The following is a 25525-nucleotide window of genomic DNA, read 5'->3' on the forward strand; positions in this document are numbered from 1 at the left end:
TGACGCACACATTTAAAACTGCGACTATGTCTGCTCCTGAAGATGCCCGAGGGAAGGAACTGCTGAGAAACTGCTTTATTTTCACGATTAAATCCAAAGGTATCCTAAGAGCGTCATCACCACGGCCGCTCCCCGGGGCCTCACATCAACAAACTCGCCCCCGCCGCAACGACCGCGATCTCCGTCTCTGCCCATCCTTCCACAGCGCCATCCCCGCAAATACCGATGGCAGCCGGCGGGGCGACCCAATGGGAGGGCCCATCGCCGCCTCCTCAGGGCGCCCGCGACGGGATGGAACGGCGAGAGAGCAGATGGAGCGCAGATGAAATCCGCGCCGGGGCTCTCACCTCAGGGCCGCGGCAGGGAAGAGAGAGCGTAGGGGCTACCGGGAGACGGTTGAGGTCGCATGCTCTCGCGAGATGCCGCGAGACTTGGTGGGGGCGGGGCAAAGAGGTAGTGTTGCGGCGGGATGGTGACTCTCGGGAAGTCTGGGGGGTGTAAAATAATAACAATAAAACGTGTATGTGAGTATATATGTGTGCTAGTGCATATATGTGTGTGTGCGCGCGCGCCTGCGCTTGGGAGCGGCAGACCCGCGTCTATGTGGTGTTGTCCCCCCTCCCCGCGGCCAAGGTGCTAGCCCCTCAAAATGGCGCCGCTGCCGCATGAGAAGAAGCGCGGGTGGGTTATGGCCGTGCCGGCGGGTCTTGACCCGCGCTGCGGGTGGCTGCGGCTGCTGCAATCCCTCCTGCACCCCTGGATGGCTCTGTTGGAAGCTCCTGAGCCTTTTCTTTCTCGGGAGCTGGTGCAGGGTGGGGAAGGACCTTGTTCACGTTTGCATACTCGAGTGTGGCACAATTTTGAGGGGGAGTTCTTCATCTCAGTGCAGTGTTTTGAGATGAAACCGCAGTGTCCTGTCTGGTAGGTTGTTGCAGGAAGGCTTTCTGCCTCCCTACTCATTCTCCATCATGTGGCAAACCCTACCCTGTACTTCATGGTCTGGGCAAGCCTGAAGCCTCCTAGGGGGCTATGTGTATTATATAGGTAGGTACCCTAAATATTATACATATAGGTTACCTCTACAGCTCTTGGCTAGAGGTACTTGCAGTACTGGCAGTTCTCTGAAACCACCTGCGCTGCCCCGGTGCTTTGGATTAGAGGATTTGAGCTGCAGCTCTGCTTGGAGCGTGTGCTGTGGCGGCCTGGGAGGACAGTGAGCCTTATGATGGAGAATTACACCTTAAACAGCAGCTTCCAGACTTATGGATTGCTCCATGTATTTCTAAAGGGTGGTCTCTTGCCTTTGGCGTTGCTTGGTGCCTTCCACCTCTTTGCACATTCTTTGTACTTGGCATCCACCTGACCCGTGGCTGTACAGTTAGTAGTGAGCGGAATGCTCAAGTTTCTGTATTCATAAATAAGGGGGTTTCTCCACAGTTTGGCTGAAGAGCAGGACAAAGGGAGAGGAGACTGAGTGGAGCCATGAGCCGAGTGGGACAAAAAGAGCCATCTGCAACGAGAGGGGGGCCTTTACAAAGGAGGGAAATAGGGCAATTCCCCCACATTCTTCAGCAAGGGGGACAAAGGAGTTGGTGACCTCAGGTGAGAACAGATGGCAGGAGGCAGGAGTTCGGTGTAGGCGGGCCGGGAAGGCTGTAACTTCTGAGTGAGTACCTTGGCCAATGGGGAAAAGGAGAGGGCATCCCTCGGTTGGGAAATTAGGATAAAAGGGGGGCTGCGTCCCCCAGCAATTTGAGAGACCCCACAGGGATATGCCCGGTGGACTCTCCCTTTATTCGAATAAAGTTTTAGGACTCCTCTGTCTCCTTTTGGACATTCAGTTCTTGACAGCGAGATTTTCCGCACAATTGGGGGCTCGTCCGGGATCCTTCCACCTTCCAGGAATGGCAGACGGCGATTGGAGTCGACGGCGCACCTCACCATAGCTTTTGGTGATCGACTCCCTTCGACGGCAGCCTGCACCGGACGACTGATTGGGTTCCCGAGACTGTCCGGAGACAGACAAGAAGCGGATCGGGGGATCCGCAGGTAGGACCGGGAGGGGGTCCTCAAGGGGTGTGATGGAAAGGACTAGGTCTGACAGAAGGGACTAGGTCTGAAGGAAAGGACCTCTGGGTAGCGCTAAGTTCGACGGAAAGGACCAGGTTTGACGGAAAGGACCATTGAAATCTCACTGGTGAGTACTATGGGACAGTGGGGAACAAAAGGGGTGACGACCCCGATATGGACATCCAGGGAGGGCAGCAAAGGGAAGCCAAAAGAGGGTGCTGGGAAAAGGAATGATGACCTCGACTTATCCCCATATAGTCCCTTGGGGAGACTGTTGAGGGTTTGGGATAACTTGTGCATTCCCCCAGAAATAAGCAAGGAACTAATGATAAAATATTGTTTTGTTTGGCCAGAATATAAGTTACCAGGGGGATTTAGGTGGCCCTCTGTAGGGTCGGACAATGATCTTAGTCTTTGTCAGGTTTTGTGCCAGTATCTCAGTGATACTGAGAAGGGTCTCATTGAGAAAGAATGTGTGTCAATACGGTTAAGGGCAACATCTAGAGGAATCTATGTAACAAAAGAGAGAGGCAATCTGCTGAGGGGTTGGAGTTGATGGCTAGATTGGGAATGTCATTTGATATTGTGGGGGATGATAAAGAAGTTAGCACTACTGTAACTTTGTGCAAAGTGTCTGATAAAGCTAGGCTGAAGTGAACTCTGAAGTGTGGGCAGTTCCAGGAAAAATGATAAAACAGCAATTGACATGGACAGTCCTCTCGCAAGGATCCACCAAGGCACCGGTCCTATTTGGACAAGACTTGCAGAAAATACTGAAGGAATTTATCCCACCCCCAGGAGCCAGGTTATTGCAATATGACTTGCCCCTATCAGGTGAACAAGAGAGGGTGGTGAAGGAAACTGCTGTGAAGTTACTCAATTTCTTGGCCCAAAAAGGGTTTAGGGTGTCAGGAAAATATATGTATATATATGTATATTATATATATATTTGGGGCATATTTTGGCTGGAGGTTTAACCCAAAACAGCCCCAATGTTGTGGTATGGACATGAGAAGGAGAACAGAGCTTTAGAAAATTAAAAGATAAATTGACCAAGTCTTTGGCTTTAGCTCTTTGGGACACAGAGAAAGACTTTGAATTATATGTGGATGTCAAACAGAGCCATGGTAAGGGAATTTTAGTGCAAAAGCATGGAGGCATGCAAATACCAATAGCTTATTCTTCTAAAATGTTAGACCCAGTGGCTAAGGGGTGGCCTTATTGTAGGGGAGATTTGAGAGATATTCCTTCACCAGATGGGGACAATGTGTTTATTGATGGATCTTCAAGAGTAATAGAAGGGAAACGGGCTACAGGATATGCTATCATTAAGGGGAGGGAGCTGCTAGGAGGAAAGCTGCCGTCTACCTGGTCAGCCCAAACCGCAGAACTGTATTCTCTAATAAGAGCCTGTGAATTACATCAAGGCAAGCTATTGAATATCTTTACAGATTTTAAATATTCATATGCGGTGGCACATATGTTTGGAAAACTGTGGGAAGAAAGAGGTTTGTTAACTTGCTGAGGAAAGGCATTGGTGCATAAGGAGCTCAAAAAGCAGCACTCCTACCAGAAGTATCTAAGATCCTCCCTTTCCCACCGGTAGTTCAGCCATTACCAGAAAAGATGTCTTTTCCACCAGAAGAATTAAGTATCTTCTGTTAATAGTATGTCAGTTGACAGGATGGCCCGAGGCATTTCCAACTGCCTCAGCAACAACTGGATCTGTAATTAAGGTGTTCTTAGAACAAATAATTCCAAGATATGGGTTGGTAGAGGCAATAGATTCAGACAGAGGTACTCTTTTACAAGAAAGGTCCTTCAAGGTGTCATGACTGCCCTAGGGATTCGATGGGACTTGCATACCCCTTGGCATCCTCAGAGTTCTGGTAGAGTGGAAAGGATGAATGGGAACATTAAAAAGCATCTTTTGAAATTGGTGTTAGAAACTAAGATGCTGTGGACACGACTTCTCCCATTAGCTTTAGCAAGAATAAGAGCAAAACCAAGGGGAGACATTCAGCTGTCCCCCTTTGAAATAATGTTTGGGATTCCCTATCCTGCTAACACCCAACCTGGCAAGGAGGTGGAGATAAGTGATATATATATTTAAAGCAATATGTGGCCAGAATACTTTTTCTTGTGAAGTCTCTCCGACAGGAAGCCCAGCTCGCACAGACCCTCCCCTTGAATTTTGCAGTCCATGATATCCAACCAGGGGATTGGGTCTTGGTCAAAGAATGGAAAGAAGCGCCACTGCTAGCAAAGTGGCGTGGACCTTATCAGGTATTACTAACCACAGAAACATCAATCAAGACAGCTGAGCATGAATGGACTCATCATGCCAGAGTTAAGATTTCCAAGACTCCAGAAGTCTGGACTTCTCAGTTGATCTGTACCGCTGGCTGGGAGTGGGTCTGGAAAATAAACTCTGGGTTGCTGGGTCTGTGGGAGTCCAGGAGGATATGAAGACTACTCATGGGTACTAGACATACTGAACGCAGGTTGTTAGTTAATAACCTAGTTTGTAAAAACAAATATTGTCCAAAGGAGGGGAAAAAAAAAAAAAAGAAAGAAAAAGAGGAGGGATTGAGCGGAATGCTCAAGTTTCTGTATTCATCAATAAGGGGGTTTCTCCACAGTTTGGCTGAAGAGCAGGACAAAGGGAGGGGGGAGACTGAGCGGAGCCATGAGCCGAGTGGGACAAAAAGAGCCATCTGCAAGGAGGTGGGGGCCTTTACAAAGGAGGGAAATAGGGCAATTCCCCCACATTCTTCAGCAAGGGGGACAAAGGAGTCAGGTGAGCTCAGGTGAGAACAGATGGCAGGAGGCAGGAGTTCGGTGTAGGCGGGCCAGGAAGGCTGTAACTTCTGAGTACCTTGGCCAATGGGGAAAAGGAGAGGGTGTCCCTTGGTCGGGAAATTAGGATAAAAGGGGGGCTGCGTCCCCCAGCAATTGGAGAGACCCCACAGGGATATGCCCAGTGGACTCTTCCCTTTATTCGAATAAAGTTTTAGGACTCCTCTGTCTCCTTTTTGGACATTCAGTTCTTGACAGCGAGATTTTCCGCACAGTAGGTACATGTTTCCTTTTGCATAAGGCTTATTTAACACAGTGATATCCGTGCTGCTCTTCACAGGTATCCTGTTTCCACGTATTCTCTTCAGCATCGTGTGGAGTGCAAGGCACCTCCTGAATGTTAAATCAGCAGCTTTAATAACAATCCTTATTATACCAATGGAAAAGGTTAAATTTACCACATAGTAGAGCATTATCTACTGATAAGTACTGTTCTATTAGATGTCGCTCAGATGCATACAATAGATTTCTGGACTTTGGGTTAATCTTTACATAAAATAAGTTGTGGAAGAGAAACAAGAGATGATTTTTCAAAACCTGTTTTTGTCTCTATCACATGAGGAACAGCTCAAGATAGAGCCCCTGACCTGTAGGAAGTGCAAGCATATATGACTTTTCCATGGGTTTTCCATAGGAACACGTGTACCGGGCAGGGGTTACGTCAATTTGAGAGCATGTTGGGATTCGTGTACTCGTGTGCACTCTGCAAACACACTGCTATTACTTGTCCTTGTCAGAGCACAGATATAGAGAACACGGGTACCTTTTCTTGTCATTCTCCTCTGACGATACCGGCTAAGACAACAAGAACATTTTTCTGTTTGCATGTTTGTCCCTGTTGCAGGGTTTTGGCCTCCCAGCTATGCTGACTAAGGAATGTTTTTTCTTGGTTTTCAGTCAACACAGATGAACCGGAAAGCTCGTAGTCTAGATGGGGCCTTGGGGAGGTCATGACACAGCACAGACTATCCCCAAATAGATCTGTTTGTTGCTGGAGACATTGCTCCCAAATGTCAGATGCGATTAAACCCAATGGCTAATTAAGGAATGTCAGTGGTTTATGTCAGTACATTTGCACCAGATGTGTGACCAAATGAACAATAAAATAGCTGTGGCGAATTCCTTGCTATGCTGGGAAAGCACCTGTTCTATTCAGAAAAGACTGCTATTATTGGAGCAAAGACACAGCCTAGCCAATTTTATTAACAATCAGTTCAAGGCCACTGCTGTTGGCAAATCACAGTTCAGTACTGGAGACTAGAGTAAGGAGCAAGTCCAAGAGCTACAGCTAGATGGCAGTTTAGGATGAGAGTAGAGAGAAGGGGCAGCACGGTAGCGTGAAAAAACAAAGCATACTGAAAGTTTGTACCGAAATAATTCATGTTTGTGAGATTAAGCTGATATTTATTGAAGCATTATTTAAAAAAAAAGAAAAAAAATCAAAAAATACTTATTTGTAGACAATATTTTCCATTTTAGACTGTATTTGATACTAGAGCTGCTTGGAAAATTTAACAAGACAGCAGTCCAGTAAAACTGAAACATTTCTTGGAAGTGGTACCCAACTACAGCAAAACATTCATCAGGAAAATCTGTCAAAATGGGATCTTTCTGAATGGCCAGTATTTTGGCAGCCAAGTCCTTCCTTAGCATGAGAGAGGTTGGGGTTCAGCTGCGGGTTTAAATAAGCAAGACCTCACTGCCCACATAAATGCTCTGACCACTAGGCTATTTTCGGATCTCTTGTTTAGCACTGAAAAACGCCAAAGCTTTGAGGCCGTTATTTCACTCTGATGGTAAGAGGAAAATATTTGAACTATCACAAATATTTATGTGGCTGGAAACTGCAGAGCACTGATTTTGACTGCAGCTCTATCCACCTGTCTGAAAAGCTGCCTTTTGCTTTGGTTCCAAGGAGAAGCTTTCTGCAAAGTCTCCAAGTAACCTGTAAGAACTGATCCCAAAGCAGTGAAACCCTGGAGCACTGCTGGGATGCAGAAAAATACTGTTTTCCACTTTGCAAATGAAATTCCTATGAAAAAATTCAGATCCCATGTTCTCAGCAAGGTACACTAGCTTTTGCTTGTGGTTGCTTAAATTGAGATACTCAAGATCCAGTTTCACCAATTAGCACTTCCATCTCCCATCATCTTCCATGGGATTAGAAGCTGCTTTGTACGCAGAGCCCTCTTGGAGCACATAACTGTCACAGCAGTAATGTGAAGAAGGGTCTGTACTGTCAGGATACACACACATAGAAGCCTTTCCATGCCAAGCATTACTAGAGAAAAATAAATGACAAAGTGTCCCTGTATTGGAGATGAAAATTTCTGTGATCTGTAGAGTCATAACAATCTCCCGTGGGAAGCAGAGGCCAGACCTTGAGAAAGAAGATGTTTGCCTGCCTGGGCTGAGCGATAAGGAGCACAGAGGCAGCTGCTCAGCCCGCTTCACAGGCAGCCTCCTCCGGAAATTTGTTGAAGCCGGCCGCTCGGCTGGGCTTGTAGCCAACTTAACCACAGACGTCCTCCAAACTAGCTTTGGAGGCCAAACACCCAGAAATGAGGAAGAAGAGGAGGAAGGCAGGACCCTCGAATTGAGGACTGGGACCCCCGACTGGTGTGCGCACCTGCGCACCCAGGGGGAGAGTTGCACAACTGAAGGAGGAGTTTGTCCGCCTCCTGGCCTGCCTCCTGGGTCAGACTGACCCTACGTGCCAGGATGCACCGGGCATAGAGAGGACAGTGCGGAGAGAGCGGGGGGAAGGAGAAACTCCTAACTCTGAGGCCTACACTGTCTCCGCGGGAGCCGGCCAGCAACTCTCTCCCTGCTCTGCCAGCTCGAGAGGATGTTTGGGTCCAGTGTCCCACCGGCAGGTATCACCTCGTGAGTAGTTATCCATACTTTGCTGCTTTTATGTGCTTTCACCTGAATAAATGCTTGATGTAGTCACCTCGTTCTGGAGTGATTATTGCCGAATCCCGAGCCTATCCAGAACATAATTGGTGCCGAGGATGGGATTGGGCAATTAAACAGTGGAACTCATTAGTGGAGTGCACAGCTAGGCGAGGTCCTGCCACTGGATGGAAATTGTTTGTGCTATTGAAAGAGTGGAACTCACTAAGGAGAGTGCACAGCTACGTGAGGTCGTGCCACTGGATAGAAATTGTGTTCGTGCTGTTTGTGTCTGTGGTCTTTATTGGCTATCAAAATAGTGGAACTCACTAGTAGAGTGCATAGCTAGATGAGGTCATGCCACTTCATGGAAATCATGTTTGTGCTATTTGTGTTTGTGGTCTTTATTGTGTGTGCGACATGCGGTGGTCCTTTTTCGGGAGAGCTGCAGGCAGCATTGGCGACTGCAGGGAGGCTGCGCCTCCGAGGGAGTGTCCTAAATGGGGGCCAGAACCATGGAATACTCTGTGGAACCGATGGGAAACCTGCACCCGGGTATCTCCAGAACCATGGACCCAGAAGGACCCCAGGGCGGTGTTACAGTAGTAGGGTCGGTTTGGGGAGACTGATCGTACTAAGAACTCGGTCTGACTGGAACATGCTGGTCGGATGGGAGGTGCTCTGCTGTGTGCTTGTAAGATTCTAGCGGGGCAGCTAAAGGAGGAACAGGAGAGGAATCAGCTCCTTCAAGAGCAGTTACAGGCAGTCTGAGCCACCCAGGTGGTGCAGAGGCAGGCTCTGCTGGAGACGAAAGATCAGAGGGAGCTCCTGCAGGAAAGCAGGTCATGGAATGGATTAAGAGGATGGGAGACCACCACTGATGGGAAATTTTCTTTGGCTGGTCACCCACAGCGACCATCATCTTCAATGCACTGCTTCATGCTGTTGTAGTTATATCACTAATGCAAAGCTGTGTGCGTGTTGTCATGATAGCAACTTGCTGCTGGATGAGGCAGGTGAGACACTACCTAGAAGACCAGCTGGAAAGCCTGAGTCTGGCTAAGCGCCTTCTACCATAGACAAGGGCAAGACTGGGTTGGCCTCTGTGTTTGCCACCAAGAAGAACCTTGAGCTCCGCTGTTGGCTGCAACCCATTAGGCATTGAGCGGTGGGGACACATGCCATGCCAGACCTTGATGTGAGTGATGGCCACCTCTCTCTCTGAGGGCCATCTAGGAGGCGAATGTAGGCCAAGCGTCCTGCTGCTGGCATGAGTGACAGCTAGCGTAATTAACTTGTGACTAAGTACACAGAGCTTGCCTGAAAATTGCTTATGCTAACTCTGGTGCATGTAGGCCCACTGGATTGCTTACACCACCCTGCACAGTAGGGTGATTTACCATTTTACAGACCAGGTTCAAAAAAAAAAAAAAAGAAAGAAAAAGAGAGAGATATGCAAGAACGTCATTGCTCGAAGGCAGTGGCTCCAGGGATTGCTGCCGAGCAAGCATTGACCACGCTACAGAGACTGGGATGCTGGCTAGCAAAGTCCAGCAGTGCTACAATGACAGCTTTGTTGGTAGATGTTGTAAGAGACTGTTCTGGGTTGTGTTTGTCTCGACATCGTTGACACACCATTTACCTGGACAATGCCCTGGCATGTTATCTCTGGGAAGGTCTCTCACCATTTGCGCCTCCTAACCCTGGCATCTTATCTCTGGGAAGACTGTAATAGCAGCTATCTACTTGGCATTGGACGATCAGCTGAACAATGACAACAATGACAGTGCCCACCAGAGCAGTTTGCATGTGAATCGGGGGTGAAGAGGAATACAAAAGCACACAGCAAGTATAATACGAACAACAGGTACCAGAAAACTTCGAGAAAATGAGAGGACCCTTTGAGAAGGGGGACATAAAAGGAGCACATTTTCCCCTCCCGAGGCAGCGCGGAACATCACCTGCACCAGCGTTCAAGGCCTTCTGTCGCGGAACATCACCTGCGCTGAGACCCCTGTACCTGTACCGAAGTGGAGCCAGCGATACTTAGCCGGACTGGTGGTGGTGGTAACTATCATCTTGTTGCATCTCTCCCGCTTGCTTGCTTATCTTTCTTTCCTTTTCTCTTCTCTTCTTCTTCTCTCTGTCCTATTTGCGCTTATGAGAATAAAGCTAACAAGGTTGTATGGCATTTGACCCCGTTTGAGTCTTAATCTCGTGTGGGAGCATATCTAAGTAACAGAGGCTTCCCGATAGAAGACGGATATGATGAGCCAGACTAAGACCAAGGCAAAAAGATAGTGGGAAAGTCACCAGCTGGAAGAACAGAGAAGTAGGAGAGGAAGAACCTGTAAACAAGCTTATCAATGCAGGATAGAGGATTGTGTGCGGGCCAATCATGTGAACGCGTGCCCCGATATCTACAGCCAACCTAGTACGGTAGAAGACGCGTGGACAGTAGTAAACAACCTGCGCCGCTTTAAGTGCGGATGCCCCGGTCATCTCAAAGCCCAGTGCCAGTTTGATAAAAGGGGCGGCGGATATGCGTTTAATGGAGGTCGCAATAGATGTGGGAGGTTTGGTCGCTGGGAGAAGGAGTGCCGCTCCCAGGCACATGCAAACAGAACCGGGTTGGGAAACGGGAAGGCGAGCACGCTGGGATCTCGCGCGCCGATGAAAGCAAGATCCCGGGGAGCTTGGATAGCATCACCACCGCCACAACAGGAAGTGCCGGAGTGGACGTTGCCCTCGCAGTAGACGCAGTGCTCTCCGACTCCAGTGTACAATGCCTCCCATCCACTACTTGCGGCCTGCTGGGAAAAGGATTAAGTGCACTACTGTTAGGTCGCTCATCGGTTACGCGCAGAGGCCTTTTTGTATTGCCTGGCGTGATCGATGCGGACTTTACGGGTGCCATTCATGTGATGATCTGGACCCCCAGTCCGCCGATTCATGTTCCGGCTGGGGAGAAGATCGCACAGTTAGTGCCGCTTTTTGCATGCATTCCCAAATCTAAATCAAAAATCAGAGTGAAACAGGGTTTGGACTCAACCGGGACCCCTGAAATACACCTGACAATGGACATTAACGCCGGTTAAGGGAGTGACCGTGTTTACGGACGCCGGAGGGAGATCACAGAAGTCAGCATTAACCTGGAAAGAGGGAGACGTCTGGAAGGAGGTGGTGCTATCGGAATTTAGTGGTTCCACTCAACAACTAGAATTATGTGCTGTCATCATGGCCTTTCAGCGCTGGCCAGATCAGGCCCTGAATGTGGTCTGTGACTCCCTGTATGTAGTAGGTATTGTTCGATGCATGGACCGCGCAATTCTGAAAGAAGTTGGCGATGCAGCTCTGCCCTCTTTAAAACACTCTGGCTATTGCTCAACATACGCGAGGCACCATATTTTATTACACATATTTGGAGTCACACAAATTTGCCAGGTGATCTGTCCGAGGAAAACCAACGGGCGGATCGGCTGGTAGCTCCAGCGTGGACGGGCCCCATGCCAGATAAGTTTCAACAGGCTCAGCGTTCCCATCCAATTTTCCATCAGTCTGCCAAGGCGCTACGACGGCAGTTTAACCTGACAAACACTGTGGCACGAGGGATTATACAAGCTTGCCCTGATTGTCAGCAATTCACGGGTGGCTGCCCGACTGGGGTGAATCCCAGAGGTACCGGTCTGTTGGAACTGTGGCAAATGGACGTTACCCATATACCGGAGTTCGGCAGACTAAAATATGTCCATGTGTCGGTTGACTGCTTTTCTATGGCCGTCTGGGCCACGGCACAGACGGGTGAATCCAGCAAATATGTCCAGCGCCACATGCGGGTGGCTATGGCAGCATTGGGGGTCCCACAAAGGGTAAAAACTGATAATGGGTCTGGCTATGTCACACGAGGGACACAAGAGTTTTTCCATCTTTGGGGCATAGAGCATGTTACAGGCATTCCACACTCCCCTACTGGGCAGGCCATAGTGGAACATATGAACCAAATGCTGAAACGCCAGCTTCAAAAACAAAAAGGGGGAGAATTGGGAATTATGCCTGCAGAGAGATTGGCAAAAGCAGTATATGTTTTAATTTTTTTGAGATTACCCCAGGACAGCCTAGTCCCTCCGATGGTCAAACACGGGGCTGGGCTAAAGAGAGCCCTGACAGAAGTAAAATCGGGCCCATGTAAGGTGATGCTGACAGACTGGAACACGGGAAAATGGACGGGACCTTTGGACTTGATAACCTGGGGAAAAGGGTATGCTTGTGTCATTACAGATACTGGAACCAGATGGGTGCCAGCGAAATGGGCGAGACCTTGGCTGGAAGCAGACTCGCATACATCAGACGTAGCAGGCAAGCAGCCGGTACCCTAGCTGTGGAAAGTGTGAGCCTGCAGAAGGAAAACATGGGAGGAAGAGGTGTTACTGTTATTTTTAGCTGTATATTGTGGCTTTTAGGAGGGAATGTTGCTTTTAACGCTATTATAGGAGCTGATGCTACTTTTAACGCTAAAGGATATGTTATGCTGCTTAGGCGGATTGTTAATTATACCCAAATCAAGAGTTGTTGGCTTTGTGGGACAGCAGATCAATTTGATGCACTGGTGTTAGGTATTCCTTTGAGCAACTGGCCAGACCTGAATCCATATAGCTTACTCAATACGTCATATTAGTGTACACAGGAGAATGTCACAATGGAAGGAACACCTTTTACACCTCAATTGGTTAGTAACATGGTGCCTTATATATATTATAACTTATCAGGCCCGAAACTAGGCACCTTTCAAAACAAAACAGGCCACTGGATGACCATAAAGCTTAAATTGAACCATAGCGGGGATATAAATTCTGCAAGTAGCTATTCTGTGGGAGTAGGAGACCAACACTGGGCTGACTATTTATGGGGAAGAGCCACCACAAATACATATCTAATACTGATCAGTCCGGCAAAATACTCGCAGATATCCAAGACATTTGGGATCACGCAAAAATTTTGCATAAAGTCACAGAGGATGAGGGTCTCTCATGGTTGGACAATTTATTAAGTGGATGGGGAATTTCGGGATGGTTTCGCTTGTTATTTAGAAGTGTTGGGATGTTGTTGTTGATTCTATGTTGCATTCTACTAGTTGTGCCTTGTTTATTGAAATGTGTATCCAAGATGATTGAGTATGCTGTAAAGAAGTCTTGGCTGGTTCAAGAACAAAAAGGGGGAACTGTGGGATCGTATCTAAGTAACGGAGGCTTCCCGATAGAAGACGGATACGATAAGAGGACTGTGTGCGGGCCAATCATGTAAACGCGTGCCCCAATATCTACAGCCAACCTAGTACGGTAGAAGACGCGTGGACAGTAGTATGTAACCAATAGCAATGTAAGCGTACGCGTGGCTAGATGACTTAGCAGAAATGTAGTAGATAAATAGAGTGCTGTAATGCGAATAAAGTGATTTCTGTTAGACTCATATTGAAGCCTTCTGGAGTCGTGTCTGGCCTCCCGCACTCATCTACAACAGTTAATGCTTATAAAGGAAACAGAAAATGTAAGTGACAAAACAAACAAAAAAGACATTTCATTCGGTTGATAGACAATGACCTGGTGATAATTCCCACAACTACTTATGTTTAATAGCTCTGTTTTTCTCTGAGTGTCTTGTTGCTCCCATGCTCCATAGCTAAGAAAAAACTGCATTTTAAGGTGCTTCCCAGGGAAATGCTGGTTTACTGCTCGAGCAGTACATGCAGACAGGTGAGGAGTGGAGAACAAAAATCAGGAAGGGAAGATGGAATTCTCATGGGCTGCGAGGGGAGATGCTCGCAGTGCGGGTAGGGCTGGAGGCCCTCAAACAGTTTTTACTGGTTTTAATCTATTAACATCTGGAAACATGACTGTTCTCACTTCACGGAGGAGGAAACTAAAGCAGGAAGAAACCCAAACGATGTTTTTGAAGTCATATACAAAATCTTTTCCTTACGAATGTATTCTTCCTTTAAGTCATGACAGCCAAGAAGGGAAAGTTCCGGATGGGCTCGGGATTCGGCAATAATCATGCAGAACTAGGTGATTACATCGAGCATTTATTCAGGTGAAAGTACATAAAAGCAGCAAAATATGGATAACTACTCACAAGGTGATTCCTGCCGGCGGGATACTGGACCCGAACATCCTCTCGAGCTGGCAGAGCAGAGTGAGAGTTGCTGGCCGGTTCCCGCGGAGCCAGTGTAGGCCTCAGAGTGAGGAGTTTCTCCTTCCCCCCGCTCTCTCCGCACTGTCCTCTCTATGCCCGGTGCATCCTGGCACGTAGGGTCAGTCTGACCCAGGAGGCAGGCCAGGAGGCGGACGAACTCCTCCTTCAGTTGCGCAACTCTCCCCCTGGGTGCGCAGGCACGCACACCAGTCAGGGGTCCCAGCCCTCAATTCGAGGGTCCTGCCTTCCTCCTCTTCTTCCTCATTTCCAGGTGTTTGGCCTCCAAAGCTAGTTTGGAGGACGTCTGCGGTTAAGTTGGCTACAAGCCCAGCCGAGCGGTCAGCTTTAACAGGTTTTTGGAGGGGCTGCCTGTGAACCGGGCTGAGCAGCTGCCTCCGTGCTCCTTATCGCTCAGCCCAGGCAGGCAAACATCTTCTTTCTCAAGGTCTGGCCTCTGCTTCCCACGGGAGATTGTTATGACTCTACAGATCACAGAAATTTTCATCTCCAATACATGCCACCCCGTGATCTGTAGAGGTCAATCTATTGTAGTTAAGCACCCCAACAGATAATGTTTTCATAGCAGTCTCAACCATGCCTCGTGTCAGCATCACTACGCAAGGGATACAACATATGATAATATTACAAATAGAAATAACAGCGCTAATAACAGTTTCTGTAGCCATGGTCAACCTCACATCCATCGTCTGAATGGAGTCCAATCACCATCCACTCTCAATGGATGAGTTAGATCCTGTAACATCTGGACCTGGGCATGCCCAGGCCCCTGCCTCCTCACACCTGTGGCCATGTGTAAGCAGACGCGTAGCCATTGCAGCAAGGTTGCGTGCTAAGCTGAGTCTACATCTGTCCCGGTCGGGGGAGGTTTCAATATGATCCCAAGAGTGAGATTAAGACTCAAACGGGGTCAAAAGCCATATAACCTTGTTAGCTTTATTCTCATAAGCGCAAATAGGACAGAGAGAAGAAGAAGAGAAGAGAAAAGGAAAGAAAGATAAGCAAGCAAGCGGGAGAGATGCAACAAGATGATAGTTACCACCACCACCAGTCCGGCTAAGTATCGCTGGCTCCACTTCGGTACAGGTACAGGGGTCTCGGTGCAGGTGATGTTCCACGACAGAAGGCCGTGCACGCTGGTGCAGATGATGTTCCGTGCTGCCTCGGGAGAGGAAAATGTGCTCCTTTTATGTCCCCCTTCTCAAAGGGTCCTCTCATTTTCTCAAAGTTTTCTGGTACCTGTTGTTCGTATTATACTTGCTGTGTGCTTTTGTATTCCTCTTCACCCCCGATTCACATGCAAACTGCTCTGGTGGGCACTGTCATTGTTGTCCTTGTTTAGCTGATCGTCCAATGCCAAGTAGATAGCTGCTATTACAGTCTTCCCAGAGATAAGATGCCAGGGTTAGGAGGCGCAAATGGTGAGAGACCTTCCCAGAGATAACATGCCAGGGCATTGTCCAGGTAAATGGTGTGTCAACGATGTCGAGACAAACACAACCCAGAACAGTCTCTTACACTACTCAGTGGCTCCACATCGCTGTTTTGTGGCGATGTGAAAGATAAAGGGAGAGAGGGAGAGAGCGAGAGCGAAAGAGTGAGAATGAAAGAGAGAAGAAAGCCGCCCATGCCACAATATCTTGATAGCATTTCTTTCAAACACTTAAAAGATACATCATCATATAAAACTCTGGACATTATTGTCTGCTATGCGATTCAATTACGTTTTTACAAAAAATGACTCAGTATGAAACCTTAATTTTCTAGAAAGATCATTCAAATAATTACAAAGTCAACCTATACACACAAAACGAGATTACCACACACACACAAAGAATAAAATAAAATAAAATAAAATAAAATAAAATAAAATAAAATAAAATAAAATGGTGAGATAAGATCTTAGGACAAGTGTCCCAAGTCACATTGCTTGTTTACGGCTCGAGTTGGGGGTGGGTTAGCTAAAGAAGGCAACCCCCACAGAAGCAATTATCAAAACAAAATGCCCCAAAATAGAATATGTTAACCAAGTTATAAGCATTTTGCCTTTTCTCTTGCAATTTTTCCCTTCAGGAAGGCTGAATATCCAGACCGTCGTGGAGCGAGTGGCTGAGCCTGGTCTGCTGGGATCGAGATCTGGATATGCAGCAAGATTTTCCATGCCCCCAGCCCAGGGCACATGTATAGTTTAGGCCTGGAAGCTTCCAGTTCACTAAATAATTGATATAGCTGCTGGCTTTGATTGGTGAATGACACAAATCTGTTTCACACCATCGAGTGAGACAGTAGATACAAATTGCATATTAGAAACAACATGTTGGATTAATTGAATAAAACAAGGGATGATACATGGCAAAAACATTAAGGTGGCAAATGCACATCTTACAATGATTTGGGAGTGGGATGTTCAGTCACAAGTTATTCATGTCAACAGCAGGCTGCTTGGCCTGCACTCGCCTCCTAGATGGCCCTCAGAGAGAGAGGTGGCCATCACTCACATCAAGGTCTGGCATGGCATGTGTCCCCACCGCTCAATGCCTAATGGGTTGCAGCCAACAGCGGAGCTCAAGGTTCTTCTTGGTGGCAAACACAGAGGCCAACCCAGTCTTGCCCTTGTCTATGGTAGAAGGCGCTTAGCCAGACTCAGGCTTTCCAGCTGGTCTTCTAGGTAGTGTCTCACCTGCCTCATCCAGCAGCAAGTCGCTATCATGACAACACGCACACAGCTTTGCATTAGTGATATAACTACAACAGCATGAAGCAGTGCATTGAAGATGATGGTCGCTGTGGGTGACCAGCCAAAGAAAATTTCCCATCAGTGGTGGTCTCCCATCCTCTTAATCCATTCCATGACCTGCTTCACGTCTTCCATGGGCACATCTGGATCGCTTGCTTCCTCCTGAAATGAAACAAAAGACAAACTTGCTTCTCGTGTTAGAAAGAGGGAACAATCCATTTAGTGTGGATCTTATGAACTTTCCCATAAGCATTTTTCGCCTTCCAGGTGTATTTGTTTAATGGGGTGTCCGACACCAGTGGTACCGCCCCCACGGTGGGGAGTTCAACCAAGACAGGTTGTCCTGGGGGATAAGATGGATCTCTAGGGTGATCAGGGTCATGTGGGGCTGGTACGATCGTTGGAGCTTTTGGACAAAATGCTGTGATCTTTGGACATCCATTTATTCCCCAGTGACTGTTGACGCTGGTCACCGCATCCCACACCCGCTCAGCCCATCTTGGCTCATTCGGTTTGAAGAATCGTTTCAATAGACCATTTGTTCTTTCTACAATTCCATTCGCTTGTGGGTAATACGGAGTATGAAACACCCACCAAATTTCTTCCTATGCTGCCCACTCCTGAACCACTTTGGCTGTAAAATGTGAGCCGTTATATGACTGAATTGACTGTGGTTTGGGGAAGATCCCAAACCATTCTTTCAGGGCCTTTATTGTGTTTTCTCCTGTTGCCTTAGCACATGCTTTAGCTTGTACTAATCCAGATATTATCTCTACACCTACCAGTACATAGTGTTTTCCCTCTGACCTTCGAAAGGGGCCTATGTAATCAATCTGCCAGGCCTCCCACAGGCCTTTTCCCTTTCTCAAGTGCAGGGGGTCACCTCCCAGAGGATGTCTGTCCAGATGGACACAGCACTGTTCGCAAGAAGATACACAAGTTTTACATTCCTCCCTAGTAACTGGCCACCCTCGGGCTTGCGCCTCACAAAATAGGTCCTTAGCTCCTGAATGTTTCCGTTTTATATGTAGCCATTCCAACAGACGTTCCCAATTTTCTGCTATCTGGGTGCTTTGTAGGGGAGCCAACCAGGCTAGTTCATCCACCTTAGCATTCCATTGATTCACTGCGGTGTCATCTCGTTGGTGAGATGCTACCCAGGCTACTGCAAATTTCCCTTGTCTGGCAATGGTAAGAATCTCTTGCCACTTTTCCTTTTGCCATACAGGTATTCTATTGACCTCTCATTCATTTTGTTCCCAGAATGGAAGCCACTCAGTGCACTCAGTGCAGCCTTTAAACACAGCATAAGAGTCAGTATAGATATAGACAGAAGCAACAGCCTGAGCCTCATGTTGGAAAATGCTCCACACTGCGACTGGTTCTCCTACTTGCGCACTACCTTCCCCTTCAGTAACGATCTGTTCCTCAGTATCTATCCGGAGCACTACAGCCCGGTATTTCCAAATTTTTCCCTCTCGCTTTGACGAGGCATCCATAAACCAGATGTTCTGCAGTTGTCCAGAAAACGGAGGAGCTACCTGTATTACAGATAATAACCCAGGTGTTTCTCCATCCATATCCACCTCATCTTGTATATTTAACACTTTTGTAGTTCCTTCAGATACAGAAAAAAATTCACAATAGTGTTCTATTTGTGCATACCATTTTCGCACAGAGGCTCTCTGAGCCACCCCGTCAGGGGGTGGGGTTCCGGCCAAAAGTGCTTTAATCGCTTTAAATGGGCCTCTGAGCATTATAGGTTGTTGCTGGATAGTCCGTTCGGCTTCCCTCAGAGCTAGGCTAACTACAAATAGACCTTTTTTCCCAAGTTGTATATCTTTTTTTCAGCATCTTTAAAACTGTGAGAATAAAAACCAATGGGCCGAGTAGGTCCCTCTGGACCCTTTTGCCACAAATGGATTGATAGTCCAGTCTTGGCAAACCCCCATTCAATCTGAACTGGGTCTGTTGGCTGAATGGGACCAAGGGCCTGATAGGCAGTTGCTTCAAATATCAACAGCTGCAAAGCCTCGTCATGGATCTGAGTCCATTCCCACTGAGCTCTTTTCCGCAATAAGTCATACAGAGGCCTGGCAATAATCGAAAAGTCAGGGATATGTTTCCTCCAGAACACAAGCAACCCTAGTGCATGTTGTAAGTCCGTCCCTCTGATTCGGGCATCTTGATTTGGTTGAGAGAGGAAAGAGTATCCGGTGGGATACATGTCATCCCTCCCTTCCACCAGATCCCCAAAAATTTTACTTCACTTGAAGGGGTTTGTATTTTCTCGGGGGGGATTGTCAACCCTATATTTTCTAGGTGGACGATGATGTCCTTCTGCACGTCCCTAACTTCTTCTCTCTGACTTCCTCCTATGAGTGTATCATCTATATATTGATAAATCTTCACTTCCGCCCTTATGGGAATTGTTTCCAGCTCTTGTGCTAGAGCATGGTGGGCCAGCGTGGGGGAGTGCTTATACCCTTGTGGGAGTCGTGTAAAGGTGTATTGCTGTCCTTCCCAGGTGAAGGCAAAACGATCCTGGTCCTCTCGTTGTAAAGGGACCATGAAAAACATATCCTTGACATTGATTGTCGCCATAATGGGGTGGGATTGTTTCTGAATAGTAGCTATCAATTCGGCAATATTTGGTACAGCAGCCATTAGCGGACCTGTGTTGGCATTCAGTCTCCGGTAATCTATTGTCAACCTCCATTTGCCATTTGGCTTTCTGACAGGCCATGCTGGAGAGTTAAATGGGGAGTGAGTGGGAACTACAACCCCTTGTTTCTTTAAATCCTCCAGAACCGATGTAATTCCCTCTCTGGCTCCTAATGGCAATGGATAGGGTTTCACATTTGTCGGTTTGAAAGGGGGGAGGGTAGGTGCTGCTTGCAGTAAACACACCCTCCTGTAAGATATTTTGGCCGATTGCCTGACCTGGGGAATACCGAAACACCACGAGTTTCCCTGGGTATCACGCCATTGCCTCCCCTTCAAAACATCTATGCCTAGGAGATTCATCTGAAAAGATCCTATGGCCACCGTGGTGTTGACAGGATCTTCCTCTCCTGGTAACCATAGCGTCACTGAAGTCATAGACACCGACTGTGTTTTCCCCAAGCCATTTAAAACAATTAGATTTCTAGAGGGAATCGAGATTCCACACTGTTCTGCTTCGGTCCGCATTAGCACAGTAATTTGTGCTCCAGTATCAATTGAAAAAGTTACTGGTCTTTTCCTTGGTCCTACAGCAATAGTAATCAATAAATCCCCTTTTGTATTGCAGGTGAGTTGTCTTACAAACATCCATCCTCCGCCTCCCCCCTCACCCTCGGGGCGGGGCAGAGGGATTAGTTTCCCGCAGTTATCTCCTTCTCAGCTGGCTCCTCCTCAAAGTCTATTAAGGGGCGGCGGGGGGGGGGGGGGGGCAGTGGGGGCTGGTCTGAAAGTGGCCCTTTGCCCTGACCATTCCTGTACTAGTTGCTCTAATTTTTTGGTCGAGAGTCCGTCCATCAAATCCTGGGGAATACCTTTCTGAAGACCTAGCAGCCACAGCCCCTGTCGAGTTAGGGGTTTCTCTCTCCCGGAATTATGATCTTGGATTGACCCCAAGTCTTGGTGCTTCCTGGAGGGTGATTGCCGCCCACTAACCCGTTCTGCAGCTCGTAGAACCCTGGTTTCAGTTCTTTGGGACAATCCAGCAACAGGGCCGTACTTTCTCCCAAAATTAATCAACTCCTGGGCTACCTCCCTGCATGTCCATACTTTCCTCCCTGGCCGCCGATAGTCAGGGGTCACTATCCCCTCCAGAGCGGCCGTAATTCTTTCTCCATCGGGGATGTTCTGAATCCTCCCTTATAATTGAATCCCAATGGGTTTCAGGGAGTCAGGAAGTCCTCGTATCAGGGGAGTCATCCTCTCTGGGTCCACAGGCAACATCATTGGGGAACCCTGGCTGGGCTTCAGCTCCCGATCATACATCATCTGGAGAGAGGCAGCCTTTTGCACACTTTCCACTAACTGATCCACTGTCCCTGTTATGGCAAGGGGATCTCCCCTCTCCAAGGGGTTCAGCCCTCTGGCCCAATATGCAGCTCTCTGAGTCAATGACCATGGGGCTTGGCGGTCGCCTGTGGTCAGAAACACACCTGGACCCCAATATCCTTCTGCTTCTTTCTCTGACAACAAGATTCCATCCCCTCCTGACAAAGACACTCTCCACACGTATTCTGTCTCTGACTCTTTTGCAGCTCTTGCAAAATCTTTTCTCATCTTTGCTAATTTAGTTGCAGTGAATGGGACTTCTTTGGTGATAACCTGAGGACAGTCATCACTATCGTCCTCATACGCATACTCTGTTTTAATCAGTGGACACATATGGGAGGGGCTTTCTGCAGCTTCTTTGGCCTTCTGCAAACTTCCCTGGGGATAAATTTGCTGTATCCTTTTCTCTGCACACATCATTCCTACTTCTGACGGTGCATCTCCTTCCCTCAAAAGTTGATTCCTCAACTCTTGCTTTAATATCGTGTTTTGGTTCCTTTCCTCCTTCAGCAATTGTTTGTTCTCCTTTAACTGTTCCTGCAGGGCATTTACTGCCACTTGCAGGGAATCTATCACAGTATCAGCTTGACAAAACTGCTTTCTCTCTTCCACCGCAGCTGCCAGGCTCGCTCCCAGCACTGCACAAATTATAGCTTTTCCCTTCCCCCTCTTAACTTTAGCTTCCTTCTGCAATACTCTTATCCTATCTACCACACACTGTGGTTGAAACCAATGGTTCTTTGCCCAATCTTGTCCCTCTGGTGAGGGGCGATATCGGTGGGCCTCTAAAAGATCATACAATTTCTCAATTCCTCCAACCCGGGAGTGAACATTATCACAAGCATCGGCTGCCTGCTGGGCGGCCATTTTCACAACAAAGGCGTTATAGCCCTGAGAGGGTCACACCTTAAAACCCAAGTTTCCTCTATACACTCCCAGGAGACCACAACTTGTACTAACACAAAAAAAAAAAAAAAAAAAAAAAGTTTCACAGCAAAGGAGATATCGTCCTGAGAGGGTCACACCTTAATATCCAAGTTTCCCCTATACGCTCCCAGGAGCGCGCTCCCAGGAGACCACAGTTTCACAGCACCAAAAATTTTACTAACACAAAAGTTTCACAGCAAAGGGGATATCATCCTGAGAGGGTTACACGTTAAAATCCAAATTTCCCCTATGCGCTCCCAGGAGACCACAACTTGTACTAAAATAAAAGTTTCACAACACCAAAAGCTTTCCTACAAAGGGGTTATCATCCTGAGAGGGTCACACCTTAATATCCAAGTTTCCCCTACGTGCTCCCAGGAGACCAGTTTATACTAACACAAAAGTTTCACAACAAGGTAGCAGGGCACTCTTGTCTCCAGGGATCCTGTCCGTGACACCAATAAAAAACGTCCCGATCCAGTGTCAGGGGAGGTTTCAATACGATCCCAAGAGCGAGATTGCGGGAGGCCAGACACGACTCCGGAAGGCTTCAATATGAGTCTAACAGAAATCACTTTATTCACGTTACAGCACTCTATTCATCTACTACATTTCTGCTAAGTCATCTAGCCACGCGTACGCTTACATTGCAGTTGGTTACATACTACTGTCCACGCGTCTTCTACCGTACTAGGTTGGCTGTAGATATCGGGGCACGCGTTCACATGATTGGCCCGCACACAATCCTCTATCCTGCATTGATAAGCTTGTTTACAGGTTCTTCCTCTCCTACTTCTCTGTTCTTCCAGCTGGTGACTTTCCCACTATCTTTTTGCCTTGGTCTTAGTCTGGCTCATCATATCCGTCTTCTATCGGGAAGCCTCTGTTACTTAGATATGCTCCCACACGAGATTAAGACTCAAACGGGGTCAAATGCCATACAACCTTGTTAGCTTTATTCTCATAAGCGCAAATAGGACAGAGAGAAGAAGAAGAGAAGAGAAAAGGAAAGAAAGATAAGCAAGCAAGCGGGAGAGATGCAACAAGATGATAGTTACCACCACCACCAGTCCGGCTAAGTATCGCTGGCTCCACTTCGGTACAGGTACAGGGGTCTCAGCGCAGGTGATGTTCCGCGACAGAAGGCCTTGAACGCTGGTGCAGGTGATGTTCCGCGCTGCCTCGGGAGGGGAAAATGTGCTCCTTTTATGTCCCCCTTCTCAAAGGGTCCTCTCATTTTCTCGAAGTTTTCTGGTACCTGTTGTTCGTATTATACTTGCTGTGTGCTTTTGTATTCCTCTTCACCCCCGATTCACATGCAAACTGCTCTGGTGGGCACTGTCATTGTTGTCATTGTTCAGCTGATCGTCCAATGCCAAGTAGATAGCTGCTATTACAGTCTTCCCAGAGATAAGATGCCAGGGTTAGGAGGCGCAAATGGTGAGAGACCTTCCCAGAGATAACATGCCAGGGCATTGTCCAGGTAAATGGTGTGTCAACGATGTCGAGACAAACACAACCCAGAACAGTCTCTTACAACATCTACCAACAAAGCTGTCATTGTAGCACTGCTGGACTTTGCTAGCCAGCATCCCAGTCTCTGTAGCGTGGTCAATGCTTGCTCGGCAGCAATCCCTGGAGCCACTGCCTTCGAGCAATGACGTTCTTGCATATCTCTCTCTTTTTCTTTTTTTTTTTTTTTTTTTTTGAACCTGGTCTGTAAAATGGTAAATCACCCTACTGTGCAGGGTGGTGTAAGCAATCCAGTGGGCCTACATGCACCAGAGTTAGCATAAGCAATTTTCAGGCAAGCTCTGTGTACTTAGTCACAAGTTAATTACGCTAGCTGTCACTCATGCCAGCAGCAGGACGCTTGGCCTACATTCGCCTCCTAGATGGCCCTCAGAGAGAGAGGTGGCCATCACTCACATCAAGGTCTGGCATGGCATGTGTCCCCACCGCTCAATGCCTAATGGGTTGCAGCCAACAGCGGAGCTCAAGGTTCTTCTTGGTGGCAAACACAGAGGCCAACCCAGTCTTGCCCTTGTCTATGGTAGAAGGCGCTTAGCCAGACTCAGGCTTTCCAGCTGGTCTTCTAGGTAGTGTCTCACCTGCCTCATCCAGCAGCAAGTTGCTATCATGACAACACGCACACAGCTTTGCATTAGTGATATAACTACAACAGCATGAAGCAGTGCATTGAAGATGATGGTCGCTGTGGGTGACCAGCCAAAGAAAATTTCCCATCAGTGGTGGTCTCCCATCCTCTTAATCCATTCCATGACCTGCTTCACGTCTTCCATGGGCACATCTGGGTCGCTTGCTTCCTCCTGAAATGAAACAAAAGACAAACTTGCTTCTCGTGTTAGAAAGAGGGAACAATCCATTTAGTGTGGATCTTATGAACTTTCCCATAAGCATTTTTCGCCTTCCAGGTGTATTTGTTTAATGGGGTGTCCAACACCAGTGGTACCGCCCCCACGGTGGGGAGTTCAACCAAGACAGGTTGTCCTGGGGAATAGGATGGATCTCTAGGGTGATCAGGGTCATGTGGGGCTGGTACGATCGTTGGAGCTTTTGGACAAAATGCTGTTGGGTTGCAGCCAACAGCAGAGCTCGAGGTTCTTCTTGGTGGCAAACACAGAAGCCTTAATTTTCAAGAAATTCTCCCCCGGGATCCCATTCAAGTATTCCTCTATGGTTTAATACCAACCCTTCCCTCGCAGGGAAGAGACTAGAGTTCGCTCCAGGTTCACATGCTACAGTCGAGGTGGCTACCGCACGATTCACACGGGGTATTTCTCTCATCAGGGTAAGGGGCGTCCACTCTTTGGTCAACCCTCTATTGTTGAGCACTCTGATTGATTGGATCACCTGGACCTTCCCTGGTCGCAGCACCCCAGCAGCTTCAAGAGTCTGGTGTATGGCTTGATGGCAGTCAGTCACAAGTTTTCCCTTGACAGGCTGGTCACTCAAACCCCAAACAGGGATTACTTCCCCCTTGTGCTGTTCTAGGTTCCTGTGCACTACTGTGACCTCCGCTCCCGTGTCCACCAAGGCACGAACCGTTTGTCTATCTTGTTCCGACCAATAAATGGCACGTGTAACAAACGGTCGATCGTCTCGGCGAGCGATGTTACATTGGAACCCTTCGGACACTGGAGCTTGGCCACCCCCCTATTCTTGTTTTGGGCGTCCGAGCCCCTCCTGAGGGGGAAAAACTGGTTCCAGTTCTTCCTTCGGTCTGAATCGTAACACTGTCCGCTCTACATCCTCCCGCGGGTGCAACACCTGTGATCTATCAGCCTCGGACATTATTCCTGAGCGTTGCTTTGCTGCCTGGACCGCACGGACATTATATCGGCATGCTAGCTGGCGTAATACTTCTGTTGGTTTCCCATCAGTTTCCTGTCTATCAACGCCGTTCTGTAAAAGCAAACGGAAGAGCCAAGCTTGCTCCCCGGATTCCGACCCTGCGTTCCCACTCAGCCCTCTTTTCTCACTGCCGCCTTTTCCATCCACCTCTAACGCCAATCCTGGAAGGTCCCCTATCCGTTGCAACTTTTCAATTACGTTCTCAATAGGGTTTCTTTGTTCTGACATCAGAACTGGAATTAGATAGGGGTGCCACTCTCCTGGGCATCCCTCCAACAACTTATTTCGCATCCTGGGTAACAACGGCTGTTGTAGATAAAGCTCTGGACTTCCCAATTCTATAGCAATCTTCATGGCCTCTGCCTTAAGCATCTGGCATGCTTGTCTTATAGTTAGCCAGGAGGA

General features: G+C 47.9%; 1 non-coding gene and 1 pseudogene across 1 annotated transcript; both read right to left on the reverse strand.

The window, feature by feature from the left end:
• Nucleotides 1-58: 58 nt before the first annotated feature.
• On the reverse strand, nt 59-125 carry LOC148591390 (small nucleolar RNA SNORD58). Its single transcript, XR_015914082.1, has one exon. It is a non-coding gene; the product is annotated as a small nucleolar RNA SNORD58 (small nucleolar RNA).
• A 10548-nt stretch (nt 126-10673) lies between these two features.
• LOC148591391 (uncharacterized) lies at nt 10674-21685 on the reverse strand (annotated as a pseudogene).
• Between the last annotated feature and the right edge of the window lie 3840 nt (nt 21686-25525).

The sequence above is a fragment of the Tinamus guttatus genome, unplaced genomic scaffold (assembly GCF_059628265.1).
Source record: "Tinamus guttatus ecotype Peru unplaced genomic scaffold, ASM5962826v1 Tinamus_guttatus_pri_ptg000837l, whole genome shotgun sequence".
Taxonomy (NCBI): Eukaryota; Metazoa; Chordata; class Aves; order Tinamiformes; family Tinamidae; genus Tinamus; species Tinamus guttatus.